This window comes from Canis lupus, chromosome 5 (assembly GCF_011100685.1).
Source record: "Canis lupus familiaris isolate Mischka breed German Shepherd chromosome 5, alternate assembly UU_Cfam_GSD_1.0, whole genome shotgun sequence".
NCBI classification, from domain to species: Eukaryota; Metazoa; Chordata; class Mammalia; order Carnivora; family Canidae; genus Canis; species Canis lupus.
The window spans coordinates 44,708,300-44,725,696 of record NC_049226.1 but is presented as its reverse complement, the minus strand read 5'-3'; the positions used below and the strand labels follow the sequence as shown (position 1 = coordinate 44,725,696).

Below are 17,397 nucleotides of genomic sequence, written 5' to 3'. Positions count from 1 at the left end.
TCAGTCTATCAGAGTCCTTTAGGGTCCCCTTAGTCTTTGAATACTTCCATGCATTATACTCTCATTATATGTAGTTTGGATCATTTCCTGGTGTCAGTTGCAAAAATATGCTAAGCCAAAACTGAAATTTTAGTTTAATTAAAGATTTCTCAACAATAAAAATATTTTTGAATTTTGAGTGCAGTAAAAATTGTTTATGGAGGATATTTTCATCACTGGGTAAAAGTATGAATCAGAAAAATGTTATTGAACCAAAACAAAACATACAGAAAGCTCCTTTTTTACCATTATTCAATTTTAGTGCAAATTGTATGGTGAATCAGAAAGAAGAGATTAATGAAGTAACTTTTCCAGAACTTTGAAAGATTTACAGTTTGGTTAGAGAAAAATGGGAGTGTCTTCCAGGAGCTCAGAATTGCAGGAGTGAGGGGACATTAGATGATGGAAAAAAATTGGTACGTGTTAGTATGGTACGCAGCTAGAGAAGATGTGTACAGTGGGCAGGATTCATTTAGTCAGTGGTATATTAAAAAAAATTATCTAGTTGCTCTTATCTGTGCCAGTTACTGTACAAAGCTTCAGAGTTTCAGTGGGAAATAGAAACATACAACATAACATGTAAGAATACATATGTATTAATTGAACAATTACACAAGAACTTAGTAATAAGCCACATCATATGTGTTTCTACAGAAAGAACTTAAAGTTTTGAAAGTATATAGCTGAGGGTATTGATATATAGAGTGGGACCAGAGATTTCCATGATGAAGTGACATCGACCCTAAAATCTAAAGCAGAAGTGAAAAAAATCTGTTTTGCTTTAAGATTGGCAACTCTGTACATAGAAAGTGGTTGAAAATATGGAAGAAAGGAAGATGTCTGCATGACATCTGAGGTGGTCGAAGGAATTGAAAATAGGAAATGAAGTAGAATTTTAAGTGAGGGCTCATATTTTAGTGGTGAGATTGTTTAGCAAACTTGAGCAGGATGTAAACTGGTGAAGGCATTGCTTTAAGAAACTGGTGGTGATGGATTGTTGAATGATTGGAGTAGGAAAAGACTATAACTAAGGTCTAAGGTCAGATGGAAGATAGCTGCATATAAGCAGGCATGGAGTAATAAGGTCATGAATCTAGATAGCTCAATATCCATGTGAAAAAATCCTGTATGTGTTTCCAGTTTTGTGACATCTTTTCACTCCTATTTTTTCAATTTTTAATTTTTTAATTTATTTTCCACTCCTTTTTTTTAAAATGAGGTTGAGAGTGTGTATCTCCAAAATCATATGTTCAGTGAAATCTCCCCCTCTTCCCTCAGGAAGAGTTATAGCTACTCCCCCAGAATCCCACAGAATTCTATTTCTATCTCTGTTAGCATACACTCTATGAAACAATTAATTATTTATGTTCTTGTTCCCTGAATAAAACTGTTAACTTCCCATGGCTGGGAGAGTTGTTACTTATTTTACATGGGCATCTATGGCAGAGTTCTTCCAGGGTTGATGAAAACCTTAGAAGTTTTCATGTGAGATTATATACTATAAAATGTTAGGATTTCTAAAAGGTTATGGTGATGCGTCTCTTGCTATTTGATCCCGCTCCTTGGAGCACACTTTCTCGCAGAGAAATTGGGGGTAGTTAAAACTAAAAAACAAGAGGAAATAATACATCATGGAAAATTAAAATGGGGACAGCATTGAATCATTTCAGAAATAAGTACATTCTCAAAAGGGTGTTCCTTTTCCAAGCCTACTCACTTTGTAACTTTGCTCCTAACTGAAAACTCTAGCTGAGGAAAATGCCTCCAAGTTCAATTCTTAAAATTCAATCTTTCTGAATACTATGATAATTGGTAAGGTTTTGATTCTGTTGCTAAAAGGCCTAGGGTTTGGTCTTTAGTATTCTAGTCTTGCCCTGCACCTACAATTGCATGATACTGATAAATTGGCCTCAGGCACAGTTCTTCAGCTACCTTGAGACCATGAAATAATCACATTATGACCATACACCTTATTCCCCCCATTCCTTCCAAAATTATTGCCACTAATTTGTGCTGTCCTCTACTCATTTCTTTAATAGAGACATTCAATTCCCCTCCCCCCCAAAATTCCACACCGTGGATTTTGTTATTAACTGAATGGCTAAATGAATAAAGTCCACCTGTGCATTTTCTCTATTTTCCACATGTAGCCTATCTTACTGCCTCCTTTCTGAATATGTCTTTACGTAAAAAAGAGCCAGTATTTCCTTGTTGAAATTAGTTTCATGTCCAGAGCAGAAAGATTTGTTACTTTTCAACTCACAGAAGGTGAATAGTAATTGATTTATCTTTTTTTATATATTTTATTTATTTATTTATTTATTTATTTATTTATTTATTTATTTATTTATTTATTCATAGAGACAGAGAGAGAGAGAGGCAGAGACACAGGCAGAGGGAGAAGCAGGCATCATACAGAGAGCCTGACGTGGGACTTGATCCAGGGTCTCCAGGATCACGCCCTGGGCTGCAGGCGGCGCTAAACCACTGCGCCACTGGGGCTGCCCCCTTGATTTATCTAACAGCATATTTATTTAGTTTTTAGTGTGACATGATCAAACAATAAAACATGCTTTGCTTTTCCATTTTTAGTGGCTGGTCTCAGAAATCCCCAAAGACACTCTTCGCTCTTTTCTCTCTATCCCTCTCAGTTTCTTGGTATCTAGCTCCCCTTCCCTCTCTTGCCTTTCCCTCTTCTTATCTATCTATCTATCTATCATCTATCTATCTATCTATCTATCTATCTATCTATCTATCATCACAAAACATACTCTGGAACCAGATAAGCATGTTTTATTTTTAATTCTTTTTAAATTCAATTTAGTTAACATATATACTGTATTATTAATTTCAGGGGTAAAATTTAGTGATTCATCAGTTGCATATAAACTTTTTTTTTTAAGATTTTATTGATTTTTAAGATTTTATTTATTGATTTTTAAGATTTTATTATTGATTTTATTTTATTTATTTTATTTATTGATTCATGAGAGACAGAGAAAGAGACAGAGAGAGAGGCAGAGGGAGAAGCAGGCTCCATGCAGGGAGCCCGACGACTGGGACTGGACCCTGGGACTCCAGGATCACGCCCTGGGCTGAAGGCAGCGCTGAACCCCTGAGCCACCCAGGCTGCCCTAAACATGGGTTTTAATCTTGTTGGCTTAAACCAACTTTCACTTAGCTGAAACCTCAAAAAGCAATTTAGTTACTGAACCTCAGTCTTGAATCTGAAGATGGTGAATAATTTTTCTTGTGGGGTTGATGGCAGAATTAGAACTAATATCTATGAAGCATTTCATAATTGTCATGTAACACATAGTGGTTATTATTTTGATACATTTTAATGATATGATTATTCTGCAGTTTTGTATAGGCATAAATAGCTATTGCTTTCTGTAAGCAACTTAATTCACGTTTTCTGATCAATTCTGGTGAGCATGGGAGAGGAAAGACTGATATTTAGATGCTACCCCTTTAAGAATGGGGGTTGGGAAGATGAAGCTGGGATCCTGTATTCCCCGCCTCTGTCAGGTTGTAGGATAGGATGGATCCTCCTGTTAGGGAAGATAGTTGCACCATCTGAACACTGGCGTTCCCAACTCTATGTCCATCTTTCAGCCTTTTCAATGAGGATGATTTTTTGTATTGACAGGAAGAGTACTTCTTGGCATTGGTTTTGTTTCTGCCTAACTCCTAACACATAAACCTTTTAGCAGAGATCATTCAAAACACCCAGGCCCTCCTGTCATTGAATGGAGAAACAAGAAGCCTCTTCTCTGTAGAGAAATTTCAGTCTTTTACAGTGATGCCTAGTTCTCTCCTCTTCCTTAGGCAGCAGGATGAAGGGGGCTGGAGGCACAAAGGCATGTTTCTTCCCACTCCCAAAGAGAAAGACTATGTAGAGAGAGTAGGCTGGATGTTACAATTCTTTGCTGCATTAGGAGATTAAAATGACAGGTGACACTTCTCTTGATAAGCTAGGCACCTAGAGGGAAAAAGTTTTTTTGTTTTGTTTTGTCTTTTTAATAAGAAGAATATGCTCAGGTACTGGGTGTTGGAAGATAAAAGCATGTAAAGGATTTAATGAAGACCTGTGAATAATTGCAGGTGCATTTTCTAGTAGAACACAAAAATGTAATCCTGTAATGTCTGAGACCTTTTGGGATGCAGTTTTAAAGAAGTACTTTTATTCAGGAAGTAAAGTTTTTGATGAGACAAAATAAAGGTAAAGAAGGGATTGGCGCTTTGGGCTCATTTTTAGGGAGTAGCTCAGGCATTGTCATGTAGGAGTCATTTGAGAGTCAATTGTCAGCTGAAAGTATTGGCAAAGAGGAGGGAGAAGACTGGAAGGAAGTGAAAGGCAAAACCATCCTATTTACTGGATAGTTTTGTTTAAAAACTAATGTACCTGATCTTCTTGGTGTAATAGTTCCATCTTTGTAACCTTTCAGCCTGTCTTTTCTGGAATTGGTAAGATTGGAATGGGTGAGAACTGACCATCAAATGATTTCTTGTTGAATTATTCCTTCTCTAAAACTGACCCATATTAACCTTGTGTTGTAACCATAAGGACTGGGGGTGGTAGTAGCTACTTATTTCTTGGGCAAACATGCTAAGCAAAGTAACATAGAAAGCATGATGTCCCAAAGATAACCTGCTGGTTTACCTCTGATTTAGTGAATATTGTTTAAAATGATTCAATTCTAGTAGTTGGCTTCTCCAATTTGTTTACCTCCCCGTCCTTCCGGAGGTACAAAAATGTTCTGGCCTGTTCTTAGTAACCAAATGGACACTCTTTGCACTGATAATACCCCTTTGATATTGGTTTGTTCCACATTATCATGCAAAACCAACAACTGTACAGCCTCTGAAGCTTTTTGTCTTTTTTTCTTTTTTTTGAGTGTAGTTGACATTCAATGTTACATTAGTTTCAGGTGTACAGCTTAGTGATTTGACGAGTTTGTGCATTATGCTATTTTCACAAGTGTAGCTACCACCGGTTCCATCACATCTTTATTACAGTATCTTTGCACTCTTTATGCTCTGCTTCTTATTCCTGTGACTTACTCATTCCATAACTGGAGGCCTGTCTCTCTCTTTCTCTCTTCCATTCACTCATTTTGTCCAACTTCTATTCCCTTTTCTCTGGCAACCATCAATTTGTTCTCTGTATTTATAGTGCTGATTCTGCTTTTTGTTTGTGCATTTATTTTTTTTAAGATTTCACTTATGAGTGTAGTCATATGGTACTTATCTTTCTCAATGTGACTTATTTCACTTAGCATAATCCCCTCTAAGTCCATCCATGTTGCCTTAAATGACATGATCTCATCCTTTTTATGGCTATGTAATATTCCATTGTGTATATAAATATTTTCCTTATCTATTCATCTATTGATGAAGCAACTTAGGTTGCTTTTTTATCTTGGCTATTGTAAATAATGCTGCAATAAATACAGGAGTGCATTTTTGTCTTTAAACCTTACCAATCTTTCTTTCCTTCTTCCTTTTTCTCCAAACTTAAAATGCAGCTATATACAACTATTAGCAGCTTCTACAATATTTTGACTTTGCTTATGCTCTACCCAGTGTTTTGAACATTTTGACTTCTCCACTTGCCTTATCCTACTAAATCCTCAAGACAGGGCTCGATGCCCTATAGAAAGCAAGGCTAGTTGAAAAGGTGAAGTCAATTAGCTGTCTATCTTGTGTGCTTCAGCTAGACTTCTGTACTTTATAATAGCATTTATCACAACAATTGAACATCTTTTTCCTGCCCTCCTCTTCCTGGGTCATGAATAACTTGAGGAGAGAGATCATGTTTTTGCATATATATAGCACCTAACATATGATTCAACATAGTGTCTGACTCAGTAGGTAACCAGTTGGTTGAAAGAATAAATGAATATATGAATTTCAAGTGCTTTATATAATGTATATATGATCTGTAAATGTTAAATAATGTTTTAAAGGAGTTACTTTCCTTGAAGAAAACAAACTCATCAATTTTATTTTTAGCACAAAAGTTTAGAAAGATGTACAGGGTTCGATTAGTAGCTGTTTTCAAAGGATGTCATATATGATGGTCACTAATCATATACTAATTCCTTTTCAACCAACTTCTGGTGATTTTTTCCCCCTGAACACCTTCAACTCAAGTAGATATTATAAAGATTTGTATAGATATTGGAGTGATTCATATAACTCTAAATTGAAATAGCTAAAAATGAAAGTGTTTTATTGTTAACATTTTCAGACCAAAGATAGCATAAGGTGAGTTTTCTTCATGTTTTCCAAGGAAAGGAAGACTACAGATATTTAATTTGTAATATGTTTTAACATTAATAGGTAAAAAATAAAGTTTATCTGAGGAATGTTTATGTTGAGTATAGCTTACTATGTTGTTTCATTACTACATACATAATGGCAGCAATTCTTCTCATGTGCCTGAAATACATTGTTGAATCAGAGATTTACTGAATTTGAGGATGAAAATAGGTTAGAATAAAGTACAGGGCATGACTGGAGCTGGAAAAAAAAAACAAAATTTTATAATACAACAAACTTGAATTCAAGTTCTAAGTCCTTCACTTAGTAGCCCTGAGAACATGATAAGTTACTTAATCTTCCTGAGCCCCCCTTTCCTTGTCTGGAACAGGTTGGTAATATGTAGTCCAAAATGTTAATAGATTTGAAAGAAGTAATGTAAGGAAAGCAATCAGCCCAGTTCCCAGCATACAGCAAGTACTCAGTAAGATATCATTTCTCTTTTCTTTATTTCCTCAGTATTATTCAGGCACTGTGTTGCAGTGGTTTGGGGACCACTATGTATTTAATAAAATACTTCACTGGCATGAAAAGTTTTTGATCTGTTAAAGGAAGAAAATTTTTATTAAAAAGAGTGATTATCTTTATATTATCAAAAATAGATATAATTGTTACTATAAAAGTAGATTGGGTGGTGATTATAGTTAATAATAGTGTCTTACAAATAAATAATCCAATTTAAAAAATGGGCAGAAGACATAGGCAAACATTTCTCCAAAGAAGACATCCAGATGGCCAACAGACACATGAAAAGATGTTCAACATCACTCATTGTCAGGGAAATGCAAATCAAAACTACAATGAGTATCGCTTCACACCTGTCAGAATGACTGAAATTAAAAAACTCAAGAAATAAGTGTTGGCAAGGATGTAGATAAAAAGGAACTGTGGTGTAATGTTGGTGGGAATGCAAACTGGTACAGCCACTGTGGAAGGCAGTATGAGGGTTCCTCAAAAAATTAAAAATAGAACTACCCTAAGATCCAGTCCTACTTGGTATAGAGATTAAGAGTACACTTATCTTGGTGACCATTGAGTAATATATGGAACTGTTGAATCACTATATTGTACACCTGAATCTAATATAACACTATCTTATATACTTGGAAGTTGATAAGAGAGTAGATCTTAAATGTTCTCACCAAAAAAAATAAAGGTAATTATGCGAGGTGATGGAAGTGTTAACAACAGTATGGCGACAATCATTCTGTGATATATAAGTGTATAAAAGCAACACATTGAGCACCTTAAACTTACACAATGTTATATGTCAACTATATCTGAGTAAACCTGGAAAAAATTAATTGGATATATTACTTAAAAATATTTGACTATTCAATGCCAATGAAACTTCCAACCAGAATCAGTAGTATGAGCCCAGTAAATAGTGGATTCAATTGAAACCGTATTCTACCAATGGTGTGGTTCTTTATAGTGTAATCTTTTAGGTCAACTATTTTCTTACTGTGTGAAATTCATGTGTTCTTTTCATGAACATGGAATTATAAAATGACTGATGTTCTTTTGAGTTTGGGGCTATGTATTGAGCTTTAAGAGACCTTATAAAGGAAGAAAGGGGGCAGATGGATCAGTGTGCCTACTGTGTGTTTTAATGGCTATTGAGTATCTGCATGTGTTAGTACTTATAGAATAAAAATCATTTTGAGCCCATGGCCTTTAACAATAGTTCTTTAGAACTGCTAGAATAAGAAAAGAAACTAAAGAAAACTCCTTTGAATTCTGACCAGAGAAAGCAGTTATAAAATAAAGTGAAATGGAGAAGTCAACTAATTGGATCTGTTCCACTATTTCAGTCGGTCTGTGTTGATCTATGAGCAAAACTGGTTGAACGGCTTACATGACAGCCCTCCAAGTACATGGAAAATTTCCCAAGCTCATGCTGGTTAGGAAACAGAAGTCCTCTTTTAAAGCAGTGCAGAACTCAGCAGTTTGGGTTTCATTGAGCTGGCTTAGTGGTTTCAACTTCTATAACTTCCATATGGAAACTTAAGGGAAACATAGAAGCTAAACTGTCTTATAGTACTACCTGAGAGCAGCTCCTATTTCAGGGGTCTCTGTTCAACTGACCTAGGACCCTAAAGATTTTTGTCCTCTGAGTAACTGGATTTCTTTCCTAAAGACCAACAGGACCAATCAAACTTAAGAAAACTGATTTCTAATGGCAGTTAAAGGAGAAAATCCAGTTTAACCGTCTTTTCAGAATTCAGGAGCCCTTGGAACTGGTTCACCAAAAAATGAGCAAAGGAGCCAAACAGAACCAAAACCAAACAGGCAACAAAATTGTGTTCTATAGTAAAACAGTGATTATGCAATAATTTTAGCTTTCTTTTGCAATAGTCTAGAGGCAAATGGGAAAATTTGGTTGAGCATTGTAAATCACAGGCAGTTAGGGATTATGATTGGCAAGAAATATGCATGTAGTCTTAAAATTGTAAAAAAAATTTTCACTTGGTTCTAGGATGATATTGAGAATCATTGAGAGTCAGCTAAGCATTATGATAAGCTTCTTACATGTATTTTCTCATCTGATTTTGTCACCAACTTTGTGGGGATAGGAATTGTTTTAACCTCATTTTAGTTTCTGAAGAAATTGACAGGCAGATGTAATGTCTTCTGAAGGGTCACACAGCTGAGAAGGGAGGGATCCACATTGATTGTGAGGTGTGTTTCAGCCTCTTTCCAACATCATACTACATTTTGCGACGCTTATCATTTATGTCTTGTTTGATGGATTTAAAAGTGGTTAAAATAGGTTGACTCTTCCTGAAAATATTGACACTAAATTTTTTAAAAATTGTTTAAAATCCTTTGCATGACTAAAGACTTTGCTTACCCCCTTGAGCAAGTTTCTACATAGATGAATATCTGTTGTGAAATGAAAAGACTTGTTTTAAGAGAAAATAAATAATGACCTATGTGATGACTCAGCAGTGTTTCTTTCTTTTGCTTTAGGAACCTATAGCATGTTTGGATTGCCTAAGCAGAGAGATTATAAATTCCATGTTTTAAAAGTAAATGTTTGAAATATTAGCTATACCTTTAATTAGATAAAGTATCTGGACTCACAGTGAGCAAAGGAATCTGAAAAAATTGGCATATATCGATTATATTTGATTATATTTTATAATTTATAGTATGTTGAAGTTAGAACTTATGTTCAGCAAAACTGCATTACATTTCTTTTCTTTCGTGAGATGTTAATCAAATATCCCACATAACTGAAATTGAATTTAACTCCTAGAGAAAGACATTATTTTTAGAATATTTTAAAAGATTTTATTTATTTGAGAGAGTGAAAGGGAGAGAGAGAAAGAGAGCACAAGCAGGGGGCAGGGAGGAGCAGAGGGAGAGGGAAAAGCAGACTCCCTGCTGAGCAGAGGTGAGACTTAATCCAAGGACCCTGAAATCAGAACCTGAGCCGAAGTCAGCTGCTTAACCAACTGGGTCACTCAGGTACCCCTATTTTTAGACTTTTGAATAAAGATCTCTATACAAAAAGTTCTATATTACCATGCCTTATTATGATCTGAATAAAATTTTACCTTTCCTCGACTCTTAGTCATCATTATATACATGATGGGAATCTAAGAAAATGAGAATGAACATGACAGGCAGTGGGACAAGAGACATGGAGATTAATGCTGTGCTGAAGGAACTCTGTGTAGTGCAATTATCATAGAGGTGAGGGAGATGGTGAGTGGAAGGAGGGCAGGTGTAGAGTGCGAACAGGTTACAAGTTGGAGCTGGGAGCCATGTTCAGGAACCAGACTTCATTTTGTGCATGATGAGGGATGTTTCCAGCATGTTTTAATTTTAGTTAACTTATTCTCTAGCAGTAATGTGAAGAGATACTTAAAATGGGCAAAACTGGAGGTAGGGAAATGGATTAAGAAGTGACAACAAATAATCAAAGCTTGGTAAGATGAAGACAGACTAAGTCTATGGTGATAGCAGTGGGGAAGGAGACAAGTTAGAGAAATATTTGATCAAGTCTGATCAGTTCTCAAAGTTTATGTGGAGCAGCAAGAACAAATCTGGGTTTTGGGGTAGCCTAGGGGGCTCAGCGGTTTAGTGCCTGCCTTCAGCCCAGGGTGTGATCCTGGAGACCAGGGATCGAGTCACACATTGGGTTCCATGCATGGAGCCTGCTTCTCCCTCTGCCTGTGTCTCTGCCTCTCTTTCTCTCTGTGTCTCTTATGAATAAATAAATAAAAATCTTTATTAAAATTTTTTTTTAAAAATCTGGGTTTTGTGGGGCCTGAAACTTGCACAATTTTTGAAAATTCATATGCAAAATTATGAATGTAAAATGAGGTATGAAAGTAAATATTTACTTAGAAAAGCAAGCATGTAGTTACACATTTTAAGAAAACGACAAAACCCATAAATCTCACCAAATGCACAGAGAAGTATATCTCATTAAGTACAAACTAAATGTATTATTCTCTCAACTTCCCTTTAGCCATTTCCCAAAACTGCCAGTATCCATTTTAAATATCTCTGCACACAAAGAAATATGACAGGTGAAACCATTGTGTTAAGAGAATCAATAGAGGTAGGATACATCCCAGAACCTTTTGTACTTGGTGGAAAACTGAGCCATCGTTGTGACTGGTGAGCAATCAACATAGATATAAACCATTCCTTTTTTTTTTCTTATCTGGACAAAATATTTCCAGTTTTAAAATCAAGATTCTGAATTATAGGTTTTGGCTTTAAGAATATAATAATGATAGGGGTGGCTCAGTTGATTGTCTGATTACTGATTTCTACTCAGATCATCATCTTGGGGTTGTGAGATCAAGCCCCAGTTTGGGCTCCCCACTCAGCTTGGAGTCTGCTTGAGATTCTCCCCCCAATCTGCCCTTTTCATTCTCTCTAAATAAATAAACAAATAAATAAAATCTTAAAAAAGAATATAATAATGATTATAGTTGTTAATAGTGAGGAGTGAGGAAGAATATGTATTAAGAAAACATTTTGTAACATTACTTTGCAAGGGAATACAATATTCCTCCAGTGTTCATTCATTTTGTACCTTGCTGAATAAAGCTACCTACAATATTCACATGTAGTGGCCTCTGCTGTGGTCTTTAAGAACCAAAAAGCTTGAAGCATATAATGAGCCAATGCAGATAAACTAATCTGAACTTTAGATTTTTTTTTTTTTTTTTTGCCAATTTGAGATCTGTGAGCAGAAACAAGATAGCAAAAGTAAGAATAAAGAGGATTTCATCATTTGCTTTATTTGGAGGATAGCAGCTTTTTAGCCTTACAGTTTTAATTCCTGTGGTTTTTTTTATACTTGTTAGACAGTTGGTCATTCCAGTAAGAAATGTGGCAAGATTTGGTACAATACAGAATTTATGAAGCTTTCTGTCTCAACTTTGAGAGACAATATAGCACTTGGATTAAATATAAGGATCCTGGAGCTGGACTGAATGAATTGGATTCCCAGCTTCACTGCTTACTGGTTTTACTCAACCCCTTTGTGTCTTGGTTTCATGATCTGTTAAAAGCAGATAACAATACCTACTTTACTGTTGAGTGGATTATAGGTGTTGATAGATGGAAAGATCTCAGAAGCAACTCCTGGTACACAATAAAGAGGCATTATATAGGTATTTGTTAATTTGTTTTCCAAAGAGAAGCAGCCATAATTTTTCTTAGAATGGCCTAGAAGTCCCTGTACAACTGAGTAGTTTTGTTTCCAAACTTTATTTCTAGCCACTGTGCCAGGTAGGCTCAAACCCAGCCCTGCATTTTCCCAAACTGTTTCACGTGGGTGTTTTGAGATAATTAATTTGTGGTGCCCAATAGATGGTGAGCTGAATTAAATGAAATATTTTAGAGGTGGCAGAAATTTCCAAGCAGCTTTTCATGTCCTACACCCATAGTTCCTTGTGGTCCAGGGAGGGAATCTGAAGATGATTGAACAGTAACTTTAAAAAAAAAATTCTTTTAAAGATTTTATTTGTTTAAGAGAGAGAGAGAGAGAGACAGAGAGAGCAAGTAAGAGCACAAGCTCGGAGAGAGGGAGAAGGAAAACAAAACTCCCTGCTGAGCAGAGAGCCTGACGTGGGGGCTCGATTCCAGGACCTTGGGATCATGACCTGAGCCAAACGCAGACGCTTAACCAACTAAGCCACCCAGGCACCCCAAACAATAACTTTTCTGTTTGAGATCAGGGAAATGCTGCTATTACTGTGGGCTTTCATTGAATAGGACTGCGATCTACTATGCTAAGACTTTGGCCTCACCTATTTTGGGTGGTGCAAGTTTAGGTCCTTTGAAGAGGCAGGCTGTAAATGCCAATTAAATAAATTCCAACATTAGTTGTCATGTCCTGCCAAGGGAAGTGTTGCTTGTTTACGTAGCGTTTGTGATCTTGTTAATACTGGTGATGGCCACCTGTGAGTGTGAATAGGGCTAAGGAGCTGAGTGGCAGATGAGTCATTTCCATAAGGTCTGCACATCAATTCTGTTCTTTGGATCATGACAGGAGATGTCCTTGGAGGACCATTGCCATTTTAAGACTTGCTTCTGGTTTCCTCTTTTATTCTTTACATCCCAGCCAGTTGTCCCTTCACCCAGGCAGGAAGCTCGTGGTTCCCTCATTGCTGTTCCTCTTGTACCATTTTCTAGACACAAAGCCTAGATGACTACCATTATCATTTTTCTTGACTTTTGATCACTAAAATTCCTCCAGATATCACTTGTATTTATGAGTAAACTTTTCCTTTTGAGCTGCCCCCATACTCCAAGGCGTCTTTCTAGATGAACTGTTTCTTGACGGCTTAGGAGCAATAAGCTCCACCATCCACATAACAATGAACAATCTTTTCTGCAGTCAGTAATACAGGTTCCCATGAGTGTACCCTCTTAATGACTTGGGGGTGGTGGGGAAGAATCTTGACCAGATATTACCTGATTTGGGGGAGTAGAACAATATGAATATGGTATACAATATATTTTTCTTTTTTTTTCTTTTTTTTAAAGATTTTATTTACTTATTCATGAGAGACACACACAGAGAGAGAGAGAGAGAGAGAGGCAGAGACACAGGCAGAGGGAGAAGCAGGCTCCATGCAGGGAGCCCGACGTGGGATTCGATCCTGGGTCTCCAGGATCACGCCCCAGGCTGCAGGCGGCACTAAACCACTGCGCCACTGGGGCTGCCCTACAATATATTTTTCAATCATTATCTGGAACGTGTAACTATCATGGTCAATATGACTTGTGCTACAAAGAAAATAGTCAAGAAGAAATAAATTATGGAATCCATGGATGTTTAGTGATAGAAGAAACAATATTATTGTCTGGCTTGGCTCCTTTTTTCTGTAGCTGTGGAAGGTGAAGCCAAGTAGAGTCAACTTGCTCAAAAACACAAGGAGTCAAGAAACTGCAGTAACATGGAGGTAGTTTTCTGGTTCACAGCCCAGTGCTCTTCATTATCAAACATCTCATACCTGATAGCATATTTGAAAATGTCTGAACATTTTTGGCTGGGAGGCTCCTTGAGGTAGCTTCCTTTTCACTTGATGTGTGAGAAAGCACCCAGGAAGTCCACTTTTAACCTATCAGTAAGTCAGTGATGGAATAGATGCCTCCATTTTTAAGTTACTGTGTTTGGGGGGAGGCCCAACTAATTAACTCTAGGTCTTTCTGGAATCTGTCTGCCACAGTTGCCACAGTAATTCATTTGCCTTCTGAACTGTGGAGCTTTTTCTACATTCTTTATCTCTTGTTCGAATTAATTTTTTTAAATTAATTACTTGTTATTTTGAGAGAGGAAAGAGCATAAGCTTAGGATGAGATTAGGTTCTGTTCCAAATTTTGCCATGAACATGAAGCCTGATCATGAGTAAGTCACTTCAACCACTCTTTGCCTTAGTTTCCTTACATGTAAAATTGGAGCATTACTCTAAAGGACATCTCAAATCCCTTTCAGTTAGTATGAATGGGAAAAGCTACAAGTCCCTGAATTTACAACTGTCATGTTAGTTACCCTCATGCGTTTCATACATTTCCAGTGCCTGGTTGTTGGAAGAGGGACAAGGGTGGGAGTTTGGCATCTGTGTTTGTATTGTCAGCTGACAGGCTTTAAAATAGAAGTAGTATGTTTGAGTAGCAAAAAGACCATCTCGAGGTTTCTCACTAAGTAATGAGAAGATGCTGAAGAGAATTTCTGAGTAAGACACGGAGATATTTTGAGAGGTTTTTTTCCAATCAAGCCTTCATTTCATATTAAAATAAAAATGCATGTAATTAAAATGTAGCTGATTTGTATTAACATTAATGTGTTTGCATGTATCTTAAAAGTGGATCACATAACCATGGATTTTCTAAATAACCCTCCAAGAGAATAGAGTAGGAAATTAGAGTTATAAGACTTGACTCATGGTCATTTGTGGGTCTTTCTTGCAAGTATAAATAAGGAAGGCATTGGGGATGGATCTGGATACCAGTGATGCCAAAGAGCTTGATTTTAGCATTTCTTGGCCCTTTGTATTTCACCGTGCTGTATCTCTTCAAAATGCCTGTCACTTTACTTTTGCAGAAATACAAATTGAACCCTGAGTTACTTTCTGCCTTAGGGATGGAAAAACATTTTTAAGCCTTTCCATTCTGATGCTGAGAATTAAGAAAAAGCAATGTGAAAAATACACATAAATAAAAATATATTTTAAAATACTCATAGAAGTAGAATTTAAGGAAGTAGTTTTGAAGAATGGACAACAAAAGACACATACCTATGTTTTTTTTTTCCTTCATTGCTTCGTCATACAGTCTTGTGGAAATAGATGTGTCCTCAACAAATTAAAGAACACAGGATATTCATTGTCATTTAATAGAACATTGAGCAACTTCAAAATTTGTTTCCATAAATTGTATGCTTAATTGGAAATATACATTTAATTCAAGATCAGTGGAAAATCTATTGTTCGTTACTAATGACTCAGCTGCTCAAATAATCTATCTTATCAGTGGCCAGTGGCAGGAATGAGGCTCTGTGCAGTATTGTAACCATGACATTAGTGACATCATTTAGTGAAAATAGAATTTGGACTGTTTAGGAAACAAAGCAGTGGCTTCTTTGCTTGACTGTGTGAACCTAATGAAAACTAAGAGAATGTAATAAGCAATGTTGATTTCTCTACATATAAGTAGCAATTTTATGTAAGTGTGTGTATATATAGATATAGATATATAGATATATAACAAAATATTTCATTTAAATTTTCCTACTAATGTATGAGAGTCACAACATTCTGTAGACTCTGAAAATAATATTGTTCATGTATTGGAAAGCCTTGCTATTTGAAAAGCCATACTCTTAACTCGATAGGGCCAAGAAAACATACAACATTGGTTCTCTTCTGAGGTATACCTTTGTGAAAAACGATCCTGTCACTTTTCCTTTCCTGGACCTCGGTAACTAAAAATAATGAAGAGTATCCTTCAAGGCTATGTTAGTCTGTGGTGTTGGGAGATCTGTGAGGGGAACACCATTGTTACTACAGTAACAAAAGTTCGTCCTTTCATGGACACACAGAGGACAGATGGAACATTGAGGAGTAGAAAGCAATTGGAAGAAGAGGTGCCATCCAATGAGAATGGAAGAAACTATGCATGGAGTACTTTTTTGAGAAGTATAGGAATTTGGGACAAGTCACTTGATCTTACCTTCGGACAGGGTTTAAAATAATACCAACCTCATAATCACTGTGTTAGTACATGAAAGAACCAAATTCAAACTCCAGTCCATGGACTGAACATCTTTAATTATGGAGAAGATTAAAAATTCAACTTGGGATATAAATCATTCTTTTGAAAATTTGAGAATGAAGACAAAAAGATCTTTTTATCCTTCATTCCTCTCTTTACAAAAGACAGTGACTTGTTCATGTTTGAAGTCTCTGGATAGAGGTAGAAAACATTTATTATACACTTGTAAAATATGTAACTGGATGATAATTTGCAAAGGAAATGAAGAAAGTGCTACTAAATGTTACTTTTGACCTTCAAAAAGATCTTAATAGGTTTAATAGTTTCATTCATTTGCTAATTTGGATAGATTGTCAAAGCACAATTTTATTTTAATCATCTTTTCATGCCAGAATAGAATACAAAGTTGATATATTTATAAAAGATGATATGTTTTTTAGAAATGTTTACCTGTAGATTAATATCATTCATGTACTGTGGTGGATGTGGTGATATGCCATCCAGATACCCTTCCAAAGAAAGACTTGGCTTGGCTCTTGCCTCCCCATCCAGGATTATGCCATTCCCAGAGCAGTCTGCTTCCATGGCTGATGGAAGCTGGAGGTATAAAGGTCCAGCTATTTGGGCCCAATGTGGAATAACTCTGATGTCCTGTGGAGTTGACCAAGGCAGTAGGGATGCTCTGCACTGTAGCTCAGATTCTCCTGCCAATCCTCCTCCTTTCTCATCCCTCCACAGGTATTGAGCCCCAAAGCACTTCTTAATTAAACATTGTACATCCTGAGCTCCATTACAGAGTCTGATTTCTGGAGAACTGATCCAGCATTGTGAACATCTTTCTGTTGCATGCAAATTCTCACATGAATAAATTTATGTGCATAAAATTAAAAATGTATACATGACATTAAATTATCTACTCTATATATTCTTTAAGAATTTATAAGAAAGAAATGCTTGCAATATTTCAGTTTGCTCTAAGAATTTTGAGGAAATGCCTTATTATATTTACAGGATTTGAGGAGACCTACAGATCCTATTAAATCCACTCATACAGAGGAGAAGCTGGCACCCCAGGGTAAAAGGACTCACTTAAGGTCATGCCGCCATAGTAGAAATTAGAAACCAAGATAGGTTTCCTAATTCCTTAGCGTCTTGTGTTCAGAGACAATTTTTTTATCTTTCTTTTCTCTTCGTTCCTTCCACCCAGTTTCTTTATTCATATCTCTAAGCCGCAGCTGTTTCCCAGAACAGTAAAATCCTTCTAGAGAAATTATTAGGAGT

The 17,397-nt window shown here is 36.3% G+C and overlaps 1 protein-coding gene and 2 long non-coding RNA genes across 11 annotated transcripts in view; 2 read left to right on the top strand and 1 right to left on the bottom strand.

The window, feature by feature from the left end:
* The window catches only part of PDE4B (phosphodiesterase 4B), a 542,476-nt gene that overhangs the window by 221,932 nt on the left and 303,147 nt on the right, over window positions 1-17,397 (top strand). The window lies entirely within an intron of this gene.
* Window positions 6,850-15,409, bottom strand: LOC111095921. The gene is made up of 2 exons (XR_005359648.1): window positions 15,141-15,409; window positions 6,850-6,908 (listed from the first exon to the last, which is right to left on the bottom strand). It is a non-coding gene; the product is annotated as an uncharacterized LOC111095921 (long non-coding RNA).
* The window catches only part of LOC102155947, a 35,946-nt gene continuing 33,979 nt past the window's right edge, over window positions 15,431-17,397 (top strand). For 3 of the 6 annotated variants that reach the window (XR_005359647.1, XR_005359644.1, XR_005359643.1), the window contains exons 1-2: window positions 15,431-15,567; window positions 17,128-17,191. This is a non-coding gene — a long non-coding RNA (uncharacterized LOC102155947). Of the gene's footprint in view, window positions 15,568-17,127; window positions 17,211-17,397 lie in introns of all 6 variants that reach the window. The other 3 variants (XR_005359646.1, XR_005359642.1, XR_005359645.1) reach the window with 2 other exon arrangements.